Consider the following 17,776-nt stretch of genomic DNA (forward strand, 5'->3'; position numbering starts at 1 on the left):
TTGTTTGTTCTATGGTGGCATTGAATGTTTGCCTTTGTATGCTGGAATCCACCCTAAGTTCCTCTGGGGAGATAAGGTGGAATATAAACAAAATTATTATTATTATTATTATTATTATTATTAGTTTTGTGAAATATTTTTGTTAGGGCTTTTTAGTAAACCATTTGGAGGGAGATGACACCATAACTAATTCCCAATACAGTTAAGGCCCTAGCAATCTCAGAACCCACATTAATGGTTTCACTTACTCACAACTGAGGAAAAGTGATTTCTCCAAAACTTTCCTAGGTCCTTCAGCAAATTCAATGGTATGCTCCCTCTGGAAGTTACCATAGAGTCGAGCTGGAGGACCTAGCAGAGTCACAGAAAGGATATATCTCTAGGAATCTCTTAAATCCTTCGGCTCAATTTTGTGGTATACTGGGACTGAATGTCTGCTAATTTAATGATGTTTAGTTGTATGTGTGGTTTCAGGTAGCTCAGACACAGAAACACACCTTAGGCAGATCATGCTCTCAGCCTCACAAGGAGGAAAAGGCAAACCTACTCTTAAGTACTCTTGCTAAGAAAATCCACCTTAGGGTCTTCATGAAATAACTTGGAGGTGTATAGTAACAATCTCTCCTATTAGGAATTGCTGGAGAGTACTGTCGTGTTTATGTCTTGCTTGTAGTATTCTCACAGTTAACCATTCTTGGGATCAGCATGCTAGACTTGGTAAGATTTTAGTCTCAGGTTGCAGTGCAGTCAACAATTACAATTATCTCTGTAAAGAGACTATGAAAGAAGACAGGGTTAGGGAAAAAGTTTCTCTCTCATCCATATACATGCAGAGAGAGAAAAAGAGAGACTCGTATACATGTGTACATGTGTGTGGAGGATTATCACTTTTGTTTATAGATTGCAGCAACAAGAGAGTTTTCAGAGATTTCTAATTTCCTAGAGAGAAAACTTGGTACTTTTCAAACAATACATCATCTGAAATTTAATAGAGTGGCCAGACACATTCTAGGACAAGGCTGGCACACCTTGGGAATAACAGAATTTCTGGAAATAACCTTTTTCTGTGGCTGTTGTGACTGAAAATGTTAACTGTAATGCAGAGGAGCCAAAACCAATCCGTCTTGCACTGCGGCTTACTGCCAGTATCAGCTAGAATGAGCTTTAGAACAGGAGTGGCTTCAAATCACATTGAAGGCCAATCTAGACAAGTTAATTTGTGTATGTTTAGATGACTATGATGCACTCACTATGCCATGCAGCAGGAAAGTTTTAACTCTTTCTCTTCATCATCAGGATAAAATTATCTCTCAGAAGCTGCTATCTGCATTTCAAGAGAAGTAGATTCCTGTGCTATCAATGTAGGGGTTTGTTTTTGTTTTGTTTTTTGAAACACAAATAGATGTTTTGGAGACACAAATTGTATCAGGATTGTGGAAGAGAAAGAAAATAATAAATTCTGGATGAGACTGTACCACTGTCTTAATGATTACTGTTTACATCACAGAAAAAGTAGCCCAAGAGTTACCAGACCCTACAAGCAATGCTGCAATATTCAATTTAATCCCTGCTAGAGAATATGTATTGAATCAATGGAACTTACGTACCCATTGTCAATGTTATTTCCAAACTTTATTTTATACTAGACAAGAATCCAGAGGGCTAATATCAAGGATATGTTTTTTCTTGAAACTGTCTGGCTCCATGTGTTATTTTGCATGACCATGCATCACATTATAGAAAATAACAAGTACAACTCCACCAAGACACTTGCTGAAGATATGTTAACACTGTCCCTAAGGAGTGATGGCACTGACTAAGCTAGAACCGATCAAATATGTGCTGCAGTGAAATTCATTATAAACTGTAGTGATTTTGTAGGAGCCAGTGAATTTGATGCTGTGGTGGGAGAGGAGTGCTGGACGCAGTTGACAGTACTGAAGTAACACAACTAGATTCAAAGATATGAAGATACTCAAGAGTGTATGTCCCCTCCTTATTCACAGTAGAAGTAGTCAGGCAGCTGCCCCCAGTAACAGACTATTGCTCCCAGTAACAGATTTCCTATTAAGGTTAGGAAGCCTTAAAGATAACAGAAAGCATTTAAATATTTATTTATTTATCTTTTTCTTATCACCTTGACCTGCTATTGAATTGCACCACAACCCCTTTCCTATTAAAAGGTAAAGATTGCCCCTCGATATTAATTCTAGTCAAGTCCAACTCTGAGGGGTGGTGCTCATCTCCATTTCGAATAGATGCCTCCTATGTCATATGGCCAGCATAACTGGAGTGCCATTACCTTCCTTCCAAAGTGGTACCTATTGATCTACTCCCATTTGCATGTTTTCGAACTGCTAGATTAGCAAAAGCTGGAGCTAATAATGGGAGCTCACCCCAGTCCCTGGATTTGAACTGCTGACCTCCCAGTCAGCAAGTTCTGCAGCCTAGCAGTTTAACCCGCTGCACTGCCATGGCCCCTTTATTTCCTATTACACATTATATTTTCCTACTGCACAGAATGTCCCCAGCTGCACATTAGAATAATGCTTGTCTATTGATTTAACAAGTTCCAGTCATATAATGGCTCTGTTATAGTTAAAACTAACATTTGGATTTAGCCCAACAGTTTTTTTGTTTCATACAGGAGAGGTGGTCTGGATGAGAACTCGCCACTTCTGGTTTGTACACATTCCCCAATTTTGTTTTCAGCTGCTTGCAGAATCTGTTTGACAAGAGCAGGTGGGCTGCATTATTTGAGGAGGATGGATAAATAGCCTGATTAAGCCTCCAGTATAGACAGAAATGAGATTGTTGTTTGTTGTTAACTGCCATCAAGTCAACTTCAGCTAATTGTGACCCTATGAATGAGAGACCCCCAAGTCACCTTATTATCAACAGCCCTGCTCAGCTCCTGCAGACTCAGGGACGTTGTTTCTTTGATTGAGACTCAGGGATATTGTTTCTTTGATATGGAATGTGGTCTCCCTCTTTTCATGCTGTCTTTTATCTTACCAATCAGTGTTATATTCTCTAATGAGTTATTCCTTATCATAATATGACCAAAGTCTTGGTTTTGTCATCTTGGCTTCAAGGCAGAGTTCAGGTTTGATTTTCTCTAGAACCCATTTATTTGTCTGTTTATTCATCTATAGCATTGTCAGAACTCTTTTCAGAACTCAAGCACAACATCTCAAATTAATTGATTTTCTATCAATTTTCTTCGCTGTCCAACTTTTACAATTATACATAGAATTTGGAACTAGGATAGATAATCCTAATTTTTGTATTCTATGATATATCTTGACATCAAAATGTTGTCTAGTTCCTTCAAGGCTACCCTTCAAAGTACTATTCTTTTGCTAATTTCTGATCTGCAGTCTCTGTTCTCATTAATGACTGAACCATGGTATGGAAAAATCTTGAACTGTTTCATTGTCTTCATCATCTAAAGTTAGGTAAATCATATGTGGTCATTATTTTTGGATTATTAATGTCCAACTGTAAGTCTGCCTTTGTGCTTCCTTGTTTGATTGCAAGATCATCTTGCCTATTATACTTGATACTTCTCTACAACATTTTAGGATAGATCAGACAAGTGGGAAATAACTTCATGAGAGTAGAAATAAACGGCATATAACTAACAGTTAAGAGATGGGATTATATAAGATTAACAATTGTGTGAATAGTAAGAAGTAAATTGAAGATATATAGGGAATGGAGTACTTGTGGCTTCAGCACGGAACACTTAGTTAATGACTTCCTGTCTTCCACCCTAAATTTCCAGTCCAGATCGGCCTTTCATAGTTAGGATTTGCTTTTTAAAATGTACTTACACAGATGCTTTTTCCATGAATGATGTCACATATATTAGTCACTGAAAGCTTAACAGGGGTTGAATTGCAGTGACCTTGCTAAATTCCCTTAATAGACAGCATCTTGACATTTGTTCGACTTCTCCATTAGAGTCGTAAATTGCTGTATTAAAGCCTTTTGCTAATTTTCTTCACCTCCTCCGCACCCCAATTTTGAGCTTTTAGTATTGCATTTTTTTTCTTTAGTTAATTATTAGTTTCAATTTGCCTTAACTTGTCTGAGTTTATTCACTAGTCCATGAGATTTATTGACACATGCTCCTGAGCATTGTTAGTCACTAAGCCTATGCAGATGACCAGATCAAACCAATCTCTTCCAGGGTGAATGGAGTAACTATAGATCAAACCAGTTTATTCCAGAATGTTCATTCATCAGATAACCCTTGGTCAGCTGTTTCATTTCATGTACCAAATTTACATGAAGAGGGATTTACATGCATTAGTATCAGATGTATAGTCGACTGCATGGGAAAATGGTAGTTGCCATGAACATTCTATCTATTCTGCTCTCAAGGTGAACTCTACTAGCTTTGAGCTATGCAGCTTTCATTTCTTCTGACAGTGCACCTTTCCTGATAGCATACATCATAACCAGAATTCTACTTGATTGATCACTTTAAGTTCATCACATTTCAGAAAAGCAAATAAGAGAATTAGCACAGGCCAACTGGTTTGTTTCATCTCCCTTGGAAAAATTTGGATGCGCTAGTATACATAGCAGTTTGCTGTGAATTTGGTGAAACTAATGGATTTGAAAATCTATATGTTTACATTTTAGAGGACCTGAGGAACAGCAATAATACTATATTTATTTCCTGTGTGAAGACAGATTTAATCACTTGAGCATCTAGTTCAGTTTTGCTAAATTCTGTGATTGTCTCCCTTTGCCCTGCTGAAGGGACTTTTCTTTGTTTTTCCTCCTGTCATTGCATTCTCTTCCCATCTCTCTGTAATAAATAATGTTGATTTTTATATAAATAATGGCTTTGAATTAGTACAATGATAGATTAAATCTGTTTTGGCTAAGACCTGACTACATTAAGCTCTTCAAAACAATGCAAAGGATTCCTAGAAATTGGCCTAAATTTTATGAGTAATAGTAATTGATTGCAGTACTTCCTTCATTGCATTTCATAGGAGAGATTGACTCATAATATTTGGTGATTCAATTCTATTTCTTGTATGCATGTCAGGCTACTTAAGATCATAACAGTCCGACAGGATCTGATGAATACTAGACCATCTGGTCTTGTATTCCATTTCTGAGAAATCCACAAATAGGTCTTGTTTAATAAGAGAAGATGCAGCAACTTGCCCATTGCAAAGCACATCTTGAATGATAGTTTTGGTCACACTGAACTTCTTATAGTTGACTCAAGATTTGATAGAAACCCAATGTTTCCACTTTGAGGAAATCAAGGCTAGTGAGATTTGGTAGCAGTTATGTTATTGTGTTTCTTGTACTGATTCAGGTCATGTATATCACCTGTAGAATAAACAAGTACACAGTTAATATTTCTACTTCTGGCTAATGCATGTTATTCTTACAAATTTCCCTTTTATATTCTCAATGCAGTGCGTACTATTTGCACAAACAGGCACTAATCTACATTGCTGTATTTGTAAAGAATTGCAGTGAATACTGTCTATGCACCCCAAATTGTTGCTGTATTTGTCAAAAATGGGGAAGAGAGAACATTCGGTTTTTGATAACATTATTGTTATGTGTGATATGATTTTGGGGTGTCTTAAGTCCTGAATGTGAAAGACCATATGGATCCATGTCTTCACAGTCATTTATGGACCTCCCCCCCCTCCCTGCAAGACTCTACCCCTGATGACAATCATACGCAGCCACGAGTTAGCGCCCATGGCAACATATAGAGTATTACCAAAAGCAGTGCAAAGTATAGTGCATGTATAGTTTAATAGGCTTGCTTATTACACAAGTTTGTTCAATGTGGTTTCATTTATACATTAACAGCTTTGACAACAATAGAATCAATAGCCATACCTAAAGAATTGTTCTTTCTAGACCTCCAGTTAACAACATTGTTCCTAACTGCTCTAAAAATTAAAAAAAAATCCAGTAATTAATAAATACTCAAAGGTAAAGTAGTTCACAATGTTTGAGAGTTTCTAAGAAGGCAGGATATTGAATTGCAAGTAATTTCAGTGAGAAAGAAAAAGGGTGTGAAAATGTGAAAGAAATGGGGAAATTGCTAAAGAGGAATATAAATGAATAGACAGTACCTGTAGAGAGGAAGGTAAAAACTTAAGCTCAGAATTTGTTCAGGTTTGCTTGAGTGTTTAAAATAATTTAAAGTGAGATTTTCTTTTTAAAATTATTATGGTGTTTCAACTAAGAGGAAAAACAATGAAACAGTAGGATCTCTGCATGGAAAAGGAGGTGAAACAGTAAAGAGGGAAGGCAGAACGACTCAACACTTGCTTTGACTCTTGTCTTCTCTCAGAAGAAAAATAGCATTCAACCAAGTACAAACAGAACAATGATACCGTAAAGAAATTATAGCCTATATAGGAAAAAGGATAGTATTGTAAAGCTTAGCTACTCTTAAATGAGCTTAGGTCTCCAAGCTCATTTAAGGAGTACTAAAGGAACTAGAAAATGTAATCTCAGAATTTATGTCCATAATATTTGAGAATTCTTGGGAAATAGAACAGGAGACTGGAGGAGGGTGAATGTTCTCTGCATCTTCAAAAAGATACAAAAGAGCCAAGCAAGAACCAACCAACCAATAAGCTTGATAAACTTAGAATCATAGAATTGGAAGAGACTGTATGGGCCATCTAGTCCAACACCCTGCCATGCAGGAAAAGCACATTCAAGGTACCCTTGAAAGATGGCTACCCAGCCTCTGTTTAAAAGCCTCCAAGGAAGGAGTTTCCACTAGACGCTGAGGCAGAGAATTCCACTGCTGGACAGCACTAATAGCCAGGAAGTTTTTCCAATGTTCAAGTGGAATCTCCTTTCCTGTAGTTTGAAGCCATTGTTCTATGTCCTAGTGTCCAGGGCAGTGGAAAACAAGGCTACTCCTTCCTCCTTATGACATCCTTTCACATATTTATACATTGGCTATCATGTCTCCTCTCACCCTTATCTTCTGCGGGCTGAACATATCCAGCTTTTTAAGATGCCCTTCACAGAGTATGGTCTCCAGATTTTTGATCATTTTAGTCGCCCTCCTCTGCAATTAACATTGAGATGTGATGGCTCAAAAAAGCCAAAGTAATTGTAGGCCACACGAATAGAAGTATAGTGTCTCAATAAAATAAATTTATAATGCCACTGTATTCTGCTTTGGTCAGACCTCACCTGCAATTCTGTGTCCAGTTCTGGGTAGCACAGTTCAAATATAATTGCACTGGCTGCCAGTACATTTCTGATATGAATGCAAAGTGTTTGTGATGACAATTACAATTTTAAGTGGCTTGGGATCTTGACACTTGAAGGAATCCCTTTCCATGATGGTGCCTTCCTAAGGATTAAGATATGTTAAAGGTGTGCTTTCTTCATGTCCTACCAGTGAGATCAATATGTTGTGTTGGGAGATAGGAGAGGGTTTCTCAGTCCTGGCACTCCAATTGTGGAATGGTCTCTCTTTAGAGAACTGGATAGCAACAAGTTGGACTAGATGGCCTTTTTAGTCCCTTCCAACTGTGTGATACTAAGAAATTGGACTCTTCTAGGTTGTGCTGCTGCATCATAAAATTTGTGTTTGTACAATGAAGACAAATCTTGTTTGGTCAAAGCACAATGAAGAAATCAAAACAGAATATTGGCAGAGATATATCACGTTACATATGTCATGCTATTAAGAGATTTCTGGGTTGCAGCTATCTCATTCATAAATTCTTATAAAAATGCGCTACCAGTTTGAAAATGGGCTATTATTTGTGGTTTCTGTTTCCACACTCCTCCTATATGAATGTGCCAAAGTATTTTGATGCAACTAAATGCAATGTTCTATTTAATTTCTAGAACACATTTTTCATTCATACCCACTGAAGAGCACTCTGCTTTTCTTTCTTTCATGCTTTAGGAAACAGGATAGTAACTGATGAGTCAACTCAAGAAATCATGAAACTGTGATACTTAGAATGACTGACTGCTTGGTAAGTTTATAGTGTCTGCTAACGCTCCATGTATAAGAAAAGCAAAGTACCATTTAGATCAAAATTTTGTAAAGCGAAAAAACATTTAGAGGGTTCTGAACAGAAAAGTGTCTTGTCTGTTCTCCAGAGGTTTAAAATTTGTTTTCTTTTAAACTGTAGCTCCAATAATCTCTCGGTCATTGAGTTATTCTTGAAGCTGGAGTTTAAAAAAAAGTAAAATTACCATGCTCTGCTGCTCACATTGTCTATGCATTCTTAAATGAGATCTTGCTATTTATCCATCCATCTACTCTGACAACCACCTTTATAATGAGGAATGGTGAGAAGAGTGCTATTTTTGACTTTGGTGTAGAGGAAAGGTAAAAATAAAACCATTGATCATCTTTGTGGCACAAAATATAGTAAGGGCATGGTGCCAATAAACTACGCACATTGGATGACTAATAGAGCTCCCACACTATCAGCGTTGGCGGGGATTGCTGCCAGGTAGGGTGCCATAGGTACTTACTAAATGCTTTTAGTCCATTAATGTCTTGGCTTTTGGAGAAAAAATATAGAGGGCAGTGGTTTCATTCATGCTTGAAAAAGTAGATTGATGATGAAAAAACTTTAACCAATAGCCTTGAATTTAGTTTGAATTGATTATATCTGAAGTCACAGAGCTAATTTGACTTACTCCTTGTGTGTTTAAATGAGTATTTTATTTCTTTTTAATTTAATTACTATTTTTGGAGGTTTTTAAGGAGAGAAGTGTTAGAGAATATAAAAAAGAAAAGGTAGAGTTGAGGCAGGGAGAAGGAATACAGCAGTATCTGGGAGAATAACTAGTTTATTGTAGGTCAAGGTAGGTAAAGGTTTTCCCCCGACATTAGGTCCAGTCATGTCCGACTCTGGGGGTTGGTGCTCATCTCCATCTCTAAGCTGAAGCGCCAGCGTTGTCCATAGACACCCCCAAGGTCATGACTGCATGGAGCGCTGTTACCTTCCCGCCAGAGCAGTACCTATTGATCTACTCACATTTGCATGTTTTCATACTGCCAGGATGGCAGAAGCTGGGGCTAACAGCGGGAGCTCACCATGCTCGGATTCGAACCTGTGACCTTTCAGTCAGCAAGTTCAGCAGCTCGGCCCTTTAACACACTGTGCCACCGGGGGCTCCTTAGTTTATTCTAGGATGAGTTAAATGGATTTTAACTCATGCTAAAATGCAGTGCATCTGAAGAAATGGACTGAAATCCACAAAAAACTCAGGCTAAAGAAACCATTTATTTGCAAAGGTACTGCTGGATTTTTCTTCCTTACCTCACTTTTCTTTTTTCATATTGTTTAAGAAAAATCACCCAAGATGCTCAGTCTATGTTCAGGTTTTTTCCCCCATCAATAACATATAGGTAATGTGCATCTTCCAACACCAGGGAAATGTTATTGACTAAAGTTTTTTTAATAATACTTCTCTCTGATAAGCCTATAGTACTATTTGTAGAAAACATGGCAGTACAAACTTTCTTGTTTATATCAGCAAGGAGCTTATTGTGTTCTGACGTAACAGAGGTATTTTGTTGTGCCAAATGTGTAATAAGTGCTTTGCATGGATGGTCTTTTTCCAGAAAAAGGTTTAAATTGAAAATCCTGATTTTCCAGAGCCATATTTTTTCATTTTGAAATGGATTTCACAGATAGGCATTTGTATTGTGTTTTGGAAGAATTTTGCCTAACTGTAGATTGTTTTTGTGTTGTATGTTGCTGCCATAGAGCTTAATTAGATCCATTTTCCTGCTCCAATTCATTCAGTTTTAAAACCAAAAAGCCAATCTCCCATATATGTTTTAAACCACAACATCTTACCTTTACAATCAGTACCTTAGGCTCCGAACATTTATGTGTGAAAAGCAAACTGAAACAATAGATGGCGCATGGAATGGCAATGTTTATGTATATTTAACTAATGTTGATAGTTAATGTATATGTGTGTGTCACATATATAAATAGGCATACAGACACTTTTGATCAACTTTTAAGGTACTTAACACTGAAAAATAAACAGATCATAGACATTCATATGAATGGAGCTTTGTGAGTATTGCCAAAAAAAGAGCAAAATTTTCAGACTCTAGTAGGTAGGGACCTAGCTGTGCCAAGAGCAGCAGGGGACCCGGGTTGAGCATCCCATATCCAGAATTCTGCAGTCTAAAATACTTCAAAATCCAAAATTGTCCACATGATTGTCTGAGAAAGTGACACCATTGCTTTCTGGTGGTGCAGTGTACATAAATTTGTTTCCCATGCAAAATAAATTCTGTAAAATTTTGCATAAACTTCTCTTCAGTATAGAAGATGTATATGGAACATAAATTAATTTCATGTTTAGGCCATTTCCAAACTATCTCATTATGCACATATATACAAATATAGGTATTCCAAAATCCAAAAACTTGTAGTTCCATCATTTCAGATATGGGATACTTGTATGCAAAAATTATGTAGATGCATTTTGTGTACAATTAGTATTTTGTAAGAGGACAGAAATTAAAGGATTCCTCTATTTCAAGGCCTTTGAAACGGATAGTGATCACAACAAGGACAGTCATGGCCAGGAAAACTTTATCATGTTGAAGCTGGTGCATCCCATTTTGGTTTACTTTTAATGGACATACGTCAGTAGTGAACAAGGCCAAAGCATTCATGTACATATATATTTATACCCATCTACAAACAAATACGGATTTATACTTCCTTTGCACACATTCACTCACAAGCCTTCACATACCTGTTCCCACTTGAAATGTATAGAGTTCAACACTATCACCAGCTGTTAGGCTTGGCGGGGGGGGGGGGAGCATGACATTTATACTTTCAAGGAGTCTGATTGTCATGTGTGTAGGAGTAAAAGCTTTAACCCCTCAACACAGAAGGAGAAGATGTTAATGGGATACCAACAAACCCTTTCTGGCAGGAAGGGGAACTTCTTCTTCTCTTTTCTTTTAAATATGCCACCTTCTGCCGCCGATAAACCTATTTGTATACGTATGCACCAGGCAATAATGCTGATAAAGGGGAGAGAGAAGAATAAACCTCATAGCAACTCAGCAACTTGTGGTTCACGTCCTAAAATACGCTATCTCTGTCTCTGTGTCACCTTTCTTATATATGTTTGTTACAGGATCTAATTTTAAATGTCTGTAAATATCTCTTTGATGTGTAATCCATGTGTATGTAGCTTTCAACTTCTCCTCACAGGTTACATCAATGTAATCTCCAGCTGACTTTCAGAAATGTAACTTCAGTCCTGTAACTTGACATAAGACTCTAATATATTAGTTAAAACAAAGAAATGTTTATGAATTATTGTGCACATAAAGTGTATTTGTTACACAGTACTTCAGTTCCACCTGGGTATGGTTACATCTGTCTTTTACTCTTGAGAATACATAAAACTGATATTATATAATTTTCAGAACAGTTTAACTTACGCCAACTTGGTTAGGTAACTTATTTCCCTTTTAAATGTAATTCCTCCTCAGCCTCCTGTCTGGATAAATTATATCTTATAGTCACTTTATTTCGTCAATAGTCTGACTGTAAACTTAGTCTCAAAAGATTCTGTTTCTCAGTTCCACCTGACTGAGGACTTAGACTCAGAATACTCTCTTATTACTTCAGTACCATAACTGGAGGCACAATTTTATACAAGGATCTTTGTCTCTCTAGCTCCCAGACTAGAGAATGACTCAAAGTGGTCCATTTATTACTTCAGTATCACAACTGAAGACTCAAACTTAAACTAGGAACCTCTACACTCTAGCTTCATGTACTTTGTTTTAAACCACATATTTTTAAAATGTTCCTTCTTTTCTTCTCAGCTAGCTCTGCCCCTTTTTCTTGCTAGCCACTCTATAATGGATACATTTCTACTGCAGAGGCTATGCAAGCATGGTGACGCATCGACCAATCATATGTAGCCAATTCCTGCCTGCCCTTGCCATAATATCAATATTAATAAGCATAGACAAAACTTCCATTATAATTAGTTTTTCTGTTACACCCCCTACCAATTGTAGACTTCATAAAATACCCACCTGCCTCATGTAAGATGTCAAAAAAGTTTTTTTAAAAGTCCCCTCTTTGTGCCTATCCCATTTCCCTCCACCTGCTACTTCACTGTTTCCTTTGTATCACTTGAGAAGTTAGGGGAGCATTTGCAGGAATGGAGGTTGCAAAACCTCTTTCCATTACAGAGCTGATCAGACAACAGATGACCAGAGGAGAAAAAACAAGTAACAAAAAACACTCAGGAGATTAGACAAGGCATAGGACAGTTGTCTACTAGTTCTTTGGCTCTTAAACTATAGATCTCCAGATGTGTAGAACTTCAGATCCCAGAATCCTTGTACATTGATCATACTGACTGAGACTCCTGATAGTGGAAGTTCAAAAGGCCTGTAAGATCAATGTTTCAGAACCACTGGTCTAGGGGCCACGTGGAGAGACCCACTATGTCCATAGACTATTTCTTCCACACTTACATGTTAGAGCAGGAGTGAGCAATTTTTTTTCTGTCAAGGGCCACTCTCTTGGAGAAGGGCAACATGCTGTGTCGAAATTAAGCAGCCCAATTTCTCTTTTGATTTCTGCCACTCTTCTATCCCTTTAGCTTTCTGTTTCTTAGCTAATTGGCAATGAGGTGGTTCTGAAGAAAGGTCTTTAATGGTGCATGTGTGGTGTGTTGTTCTTAATTTTTCACATCATGGTTCATAAAATTTTTGTATTATTTTAAAATGGAATTTTGTTCCATTGTGTTTTAATATTTTTACTAATTATTCTTAATTTATATATCTATGAGGAAGCAAAATGAAGATATTATTCCCCCAATAAGAGTTATGCCCCTAGATTAAATTTTTCTTCAAGTCCCAAATTTTAGCAGTAATGTAAAACTTCAATTGAGCAGGTAAATTGAAGAAGGAAATGCAAACCCAGCTAAGAAGATAGTTCTAGGCGTGGATTATTTTCAATGCCTCACTCTCTGCAATTTAACAGAAAATTCATTTAGGGTACTTATTTTAGGTGGAGAAAGCCCTCATCTTGCCCCCTTTTCCATGTAGCCACACCCTTCATGTACTTTGTTTTAAACCACATGTGAACTGCTTTGGTTCCCATTCAAAAGAAAGGTGGGGGGCATAAATTAGAGAAATATATAAATACATTTGAGCCACAAATAGAACTTCACAATAAATAAAATAAGTATGTGTCCAGAATGCTTTTGGTACTAAATGTTTACCCTATTTCTTCTTTTCTTTTTAATCTTTGTTTCTAGGTTATTTAAAGCATAAAACATTTGAAGACAACAAAGTTTTGTTTCTATCAGAAGAGTCCTTAAAGAAACACCAGCAAATCTAACCATGTGACTAGAAATAATGGTGTATTAGATGGTAAGTACATTAGCATGTCTCCTAGCGTAAAACATATTTATTTATTTCGCCATAAATAAAATGTCTTCGTATACTTTAGAAAATGTTCTAGTGTACTCTAGTACAGTCTTTTGGAACATTAAAATGACTAAGCTGTAAGCATTCTTACCATATTTAGAATGGAGGAGTATTCTGAGATAAAATGTTTTATTCTGCATCCCTGCTGAAAGTTTCATCAACCTGTTACTAATATGCCTTCCTATAAAAGACAAATATTTATACTGGCAATGTTACCTCAGTTTAAAGCTCTTGGTTTATAAATAGCAAAGCTTTCAGAACTTAATTAATTTAAAGCTTTTAAGTGAAGATGATGTTCAGAGGCAACTTAAAGCAAAAAGTATTTAACAGCCTATTTTGGATTCAGTATCTTTGCTCACATACCTGTGCAGTTGAGCATCACTGTATCCCAGTAGTCCTAGGGACAATCCTGAAATCATCACAGCTACTAGCAGACCCTAATTTGGAATATTTTCTTTTTCTACTCACATTTCATGTTCAATGTAGACTCCCTGGAATCAGTAACAGCACAGTGCTATAACCCGCCTCCAGCTGTAAGGAAAGGTGGGCAAGAAATAAAACTATTATTATTATTATTATTATTATTATTATTATTATTATTATTGCTGTTGTTTGCCTTCAAGTTGATGCTGAAGTAAGGTGACCCTATCCTATAAGTTTCTTGGTAAGATTCATTCAGAAGTGGTTTGCCATTGCATTACGGACCCTCGTCTTGGTCACGCTACTGTCAGAAATGCGGTTGGTGGGGATGAGGGAGAGGGCCTTCTCTGTGGTGGCCCCTTGGCTTTGGAATAACTCCCCGGGGAGATTAGGCAGGCCCCCACACTGTCCTCCTTCCGTAGGAAGACCTGGCTGTTCAAGCAAGCTTTTGAGAACTCCTAGTTCCTAGTTGTTCTGTGCAATAGTTATGCACCCTGGCACTTCACTCCTCTTTCAATGGTTACAGCTCTGCACTTACCCCATTCACTTGTCCTATTGTTTACAGCCTGGCCACATTTACAGCAGCTTACTGCCATTCGTTATTGAGCACAGTTTTATTGAGTCTTAAGTTGTTGTTTTATATGCCTACAGTATGTGTTTTACCCTACTGTATTTCATATTGTGTTTTATTTTGTGCTCTGTTTTTAGACACCTTGTGCCGTATGTAAGTGGCCCCGAGTCCCTTTGGGGAGATGGTGGTAGGATACAAGAATATAGTTATTATTATTGAATTTATTAACTGAGAATCTAACTTGTCCAAAGTCACACAATAGGTGTCCATGGCTAAGCATAAATCCATGCCCAGAGCCCTAGTCCAACCCACAAAGCACTACATCATGTTGTCTGTACCAGTACACTGTTTGGTGACATTGTAGTTGGCCTTGTATTGCCTTAATACAGATTAAAAAAAATAAGTTTCACCTTTCAGTGAAACAAACCATTAGCAGCATGGGTAGCTTCTGTTCAGCCATGGAAAATCTCCCTTGGGGAGATGAAGGTGAGATACAAGAATAAAGTTATTTTTGTTGTTGTTGTTACATGTGCGTGAACACACACACACTTTAAAATGCTTATTTAGAGCCAGTGCGGTATAGTGATTTAAGTAATGTCAAATTTTGCCTGCTAGTTGTTTATATCAGTAGCTGACATGATGGATTCAATTCCACTGATGCATGTAATGAGTGACTTTGGGGTATGGTGCTTATAGTTAGGTTTCTTAACAATACTGCAATTGATTTTGGTGCCAATAACGAGACATGTCAAACCAAGTTATGGAAATGATTCTGTGTCCCAAAGTAACTCTATATATTTTTCAGTATGCTTACTAGGAAAATCCCAAACATATTGAAGAATATATATAATTATATTGATAGATAGAAAGACATAGCCATTCATCATGACTAATTATGGAATAGGAAACTAACTCTCAAGAAATTCATTTGCACCATAGTCCCCAAAAAAGTAGCATCGTGATGGTGAAGGATACAAGAAGAGGGCCTGCTGTCAATATTCATCCTATCCTGCCAAGTGGTTCTCTATTACTACAGTAAGACTCAGATAATTTGTACAGCAATGCAAAATTAGAACAAGGTTAGCCCTAGAGGCTGAGTTTTAAGCAAGGAGGATCCATGACATAGCACACCATTGCTGCTGATAACAGGGAACAGCTATTGAAGCATTAGCCTTAATGTCCAGTTTCATAGCTCTGTGGTGGTGGCTTTGCTTGTCATCAGTTTTTTGGGTTGGATTTTCTATTTAACAGATACCAAGCTGAAGTTAGGGGCCCTTAATCTCTTATACTATGTGTCTAGGAGTAATTGCAGCCCTTGAGTGTGGTACTTTGCTCAGCAGCTGTTTTAAGATCAGATTCTCAGAAAACAGTTGCATTGAGCATGGTTGTTGGATCAGCATATCAGTGGAAAGCTAGGTTGGAAGAAAATCCATCAATCAAATAAATTATATTTGGTTTTGCACCCAGTTTTTATGTAATATTTGACTAGTTGAGCCCCCGTTGGCACAGCGGGTTAAACCGCTGAGCTGTTGAACTCGCTGACTGAAAGGTTGGTAGTTCAAATCCAGGGAGCAGGGTGAGCTCCCACTGTTAGCCTCAGCTTCTGCCAAACTAGCAGTTCAAAAACATGTAAAATGTGAGTAGATCAACAGTTACCATTTTGGCAGGAAGGTAACAGTGCTCCATACAGTCATGCCACCCACATGACTTTGGAGACGTCTACAGACAACGTCAGCTCCTCAACTTAGAAATGAGCACCACTCCCCAGAGTCGGACACAACTAGACTTAATGTCAAGGGAAATCTTTACCCCCCTTTTTTTTTACTAGTTTCAGGGATACATTGGTAATAAAGTGGAACTGAACCGATCAGTGTCCACATGGTTGATGTACTCAGCAGAGACATGGCTTCCATAAAGAAAGAAAGAAATGACTACATACCTATAAGCCTTAGGGTTTGGTCTTCTAATCACAAATCATTCACTGAAGGCTGCATATGTATATAGTAAGCAGATTTCTTGCTTCCGGACATAATTTACTTCCCAATTCCCTTTCTGCTGGTTTGAAGGCACTTGTTTCCAGGAATTAATTTGGCCCATGTTTGGGAAATGAATGTATACTATTCAGAGCTAACTGGAGTCAAGGTGAGGTAAAAATAAAATAAGAACAAGAAAGGAGTGTGTATTGACTAAAAGGTTCTGTTTGGCAGCAGTTTTCATGGGCTGCAGCCTACATAATGACATGTGATACGATCCAAGCAGGCTGGAATCCACAAAGGCATATATGTACAAGTCTTTAACAAGTTAGTCTTTAGGTGCAGCCATTGTAACAAAAGCAACAACAATGCAACTACTCACTCAAAATGAAAACAATAACTCTAGGCCTTTTATAGACCACCTGAACTGTGTTTCCGATTTTGCTTCAATTTAAATTGGAATTTACTAATATGAGATATAAATCCTGTGTCCTCAGATAGACACTACATCAGTTTCTGATCAGATATTCTTAGCTTAGCCATATATTAGTCACATCCAAAGTTTCTTTAAGGTATTGTTGGTCAATTTCTGAATTCCTGTAAAGTATACAAATATACTGTGTATTTTCAATGAAACCAGGAAGGAAAATAACTTACAGGAAAATGTCTTGTGGGCAAAATAAATTTCTCTTCCAAGAATCTGTTGGTCATATAAATCAAATTACTGCACCTGCTTGGATAAGAATGGTTTCTTTGTTGTGGTGACTCTTTACTGTTATTTTATAAATATTGAGTAGGAGAGAAATCCTTTATATAAATATTATGTAGTCTGTAAAAAAAATACCCACTAGCATTAGATGAATGTTTACTAGATGAAATATTTTAAGATACAAGGGACGCTTCCATGAAATTCCACTTTACTACCATGTTGAACTCTGCATTTTCCAAGCCAGTGCATGGATAAGGGATATTGTCCTCTAGTTGAGGATGAGTTTGTTTTACCTTAGATGTAATTCTATTAAGTAAAAAATTCCTTGTGTAAGTACAGTATTCAATAAAACAATTCCTTGTGTAAGTACAGTATAGGATTAAATAACACTTTTACTGACCTATGCTAATTCAAATATATGGGTAATGCATGGCTGGCACATGCGGAGTTCCATTTGACAGAGTAAAGAGGGTTTGAAGATTATCAGTCTAAACTGGAAAATTGTGAAGTGAAAGTTGTAGAGTTAAAGCCAATTTAATAGTGTTGAAATTCATAATTTAAGATCATTTCAACCTAATGATGATAGCTACTTTTATTCATAATATTCC

The 17,776-nt window shown here is 37.2% G+C and overlaps 1 protein-coding gene across 5 annotated transcripts in view; it reads left to right on the top strand.

Annotated features, from left to right (window-relative positions):
• The window catches only part of PTPN5 (protein tyrosine phosphatase non-receptor type 5), an 84,753-nt gene that overhangs the window by 14,228 nt on the left and 52,749 nt on the right, over window positions 1–17,776 (top strand). For 3 of the 5 annotated variants that reach the window (XM_067462614.1, XM_067462613.1, XM_060768205.2), the window contains exons 2-3: window positions 7,940–8,012; window positions 13,324–13,438. The gene's annotated coding sequence lies outside the window, so the exon portion shown is untranslated. Of the gene's footprint in view, window positions 1–7,939; window positions 8,013–13,323; window positions 13,439–13,981; window positions 14,039–17,776 lie in introns of all 5 variants that reach the window. The other 2 variants (XM_060768214.2, XM_060768224.2) reach the window with 2 other exon arrangements.

The sequence above is a fragment of the Anolis sagrei genome, chromosome 1, assembly GCF_037176765.1.
Source record: "Anolis sagrei isolate rAnoSag1 chromosome 1, rAnoSag1.mat, whole genome shotgun sequence".
Taxonomy (NCBI): Eukaryota; Metazoa; Chordata; class Lepidosauria; order Squamata; family Dactyloidae; genus Anolis; species Anolis sagrei.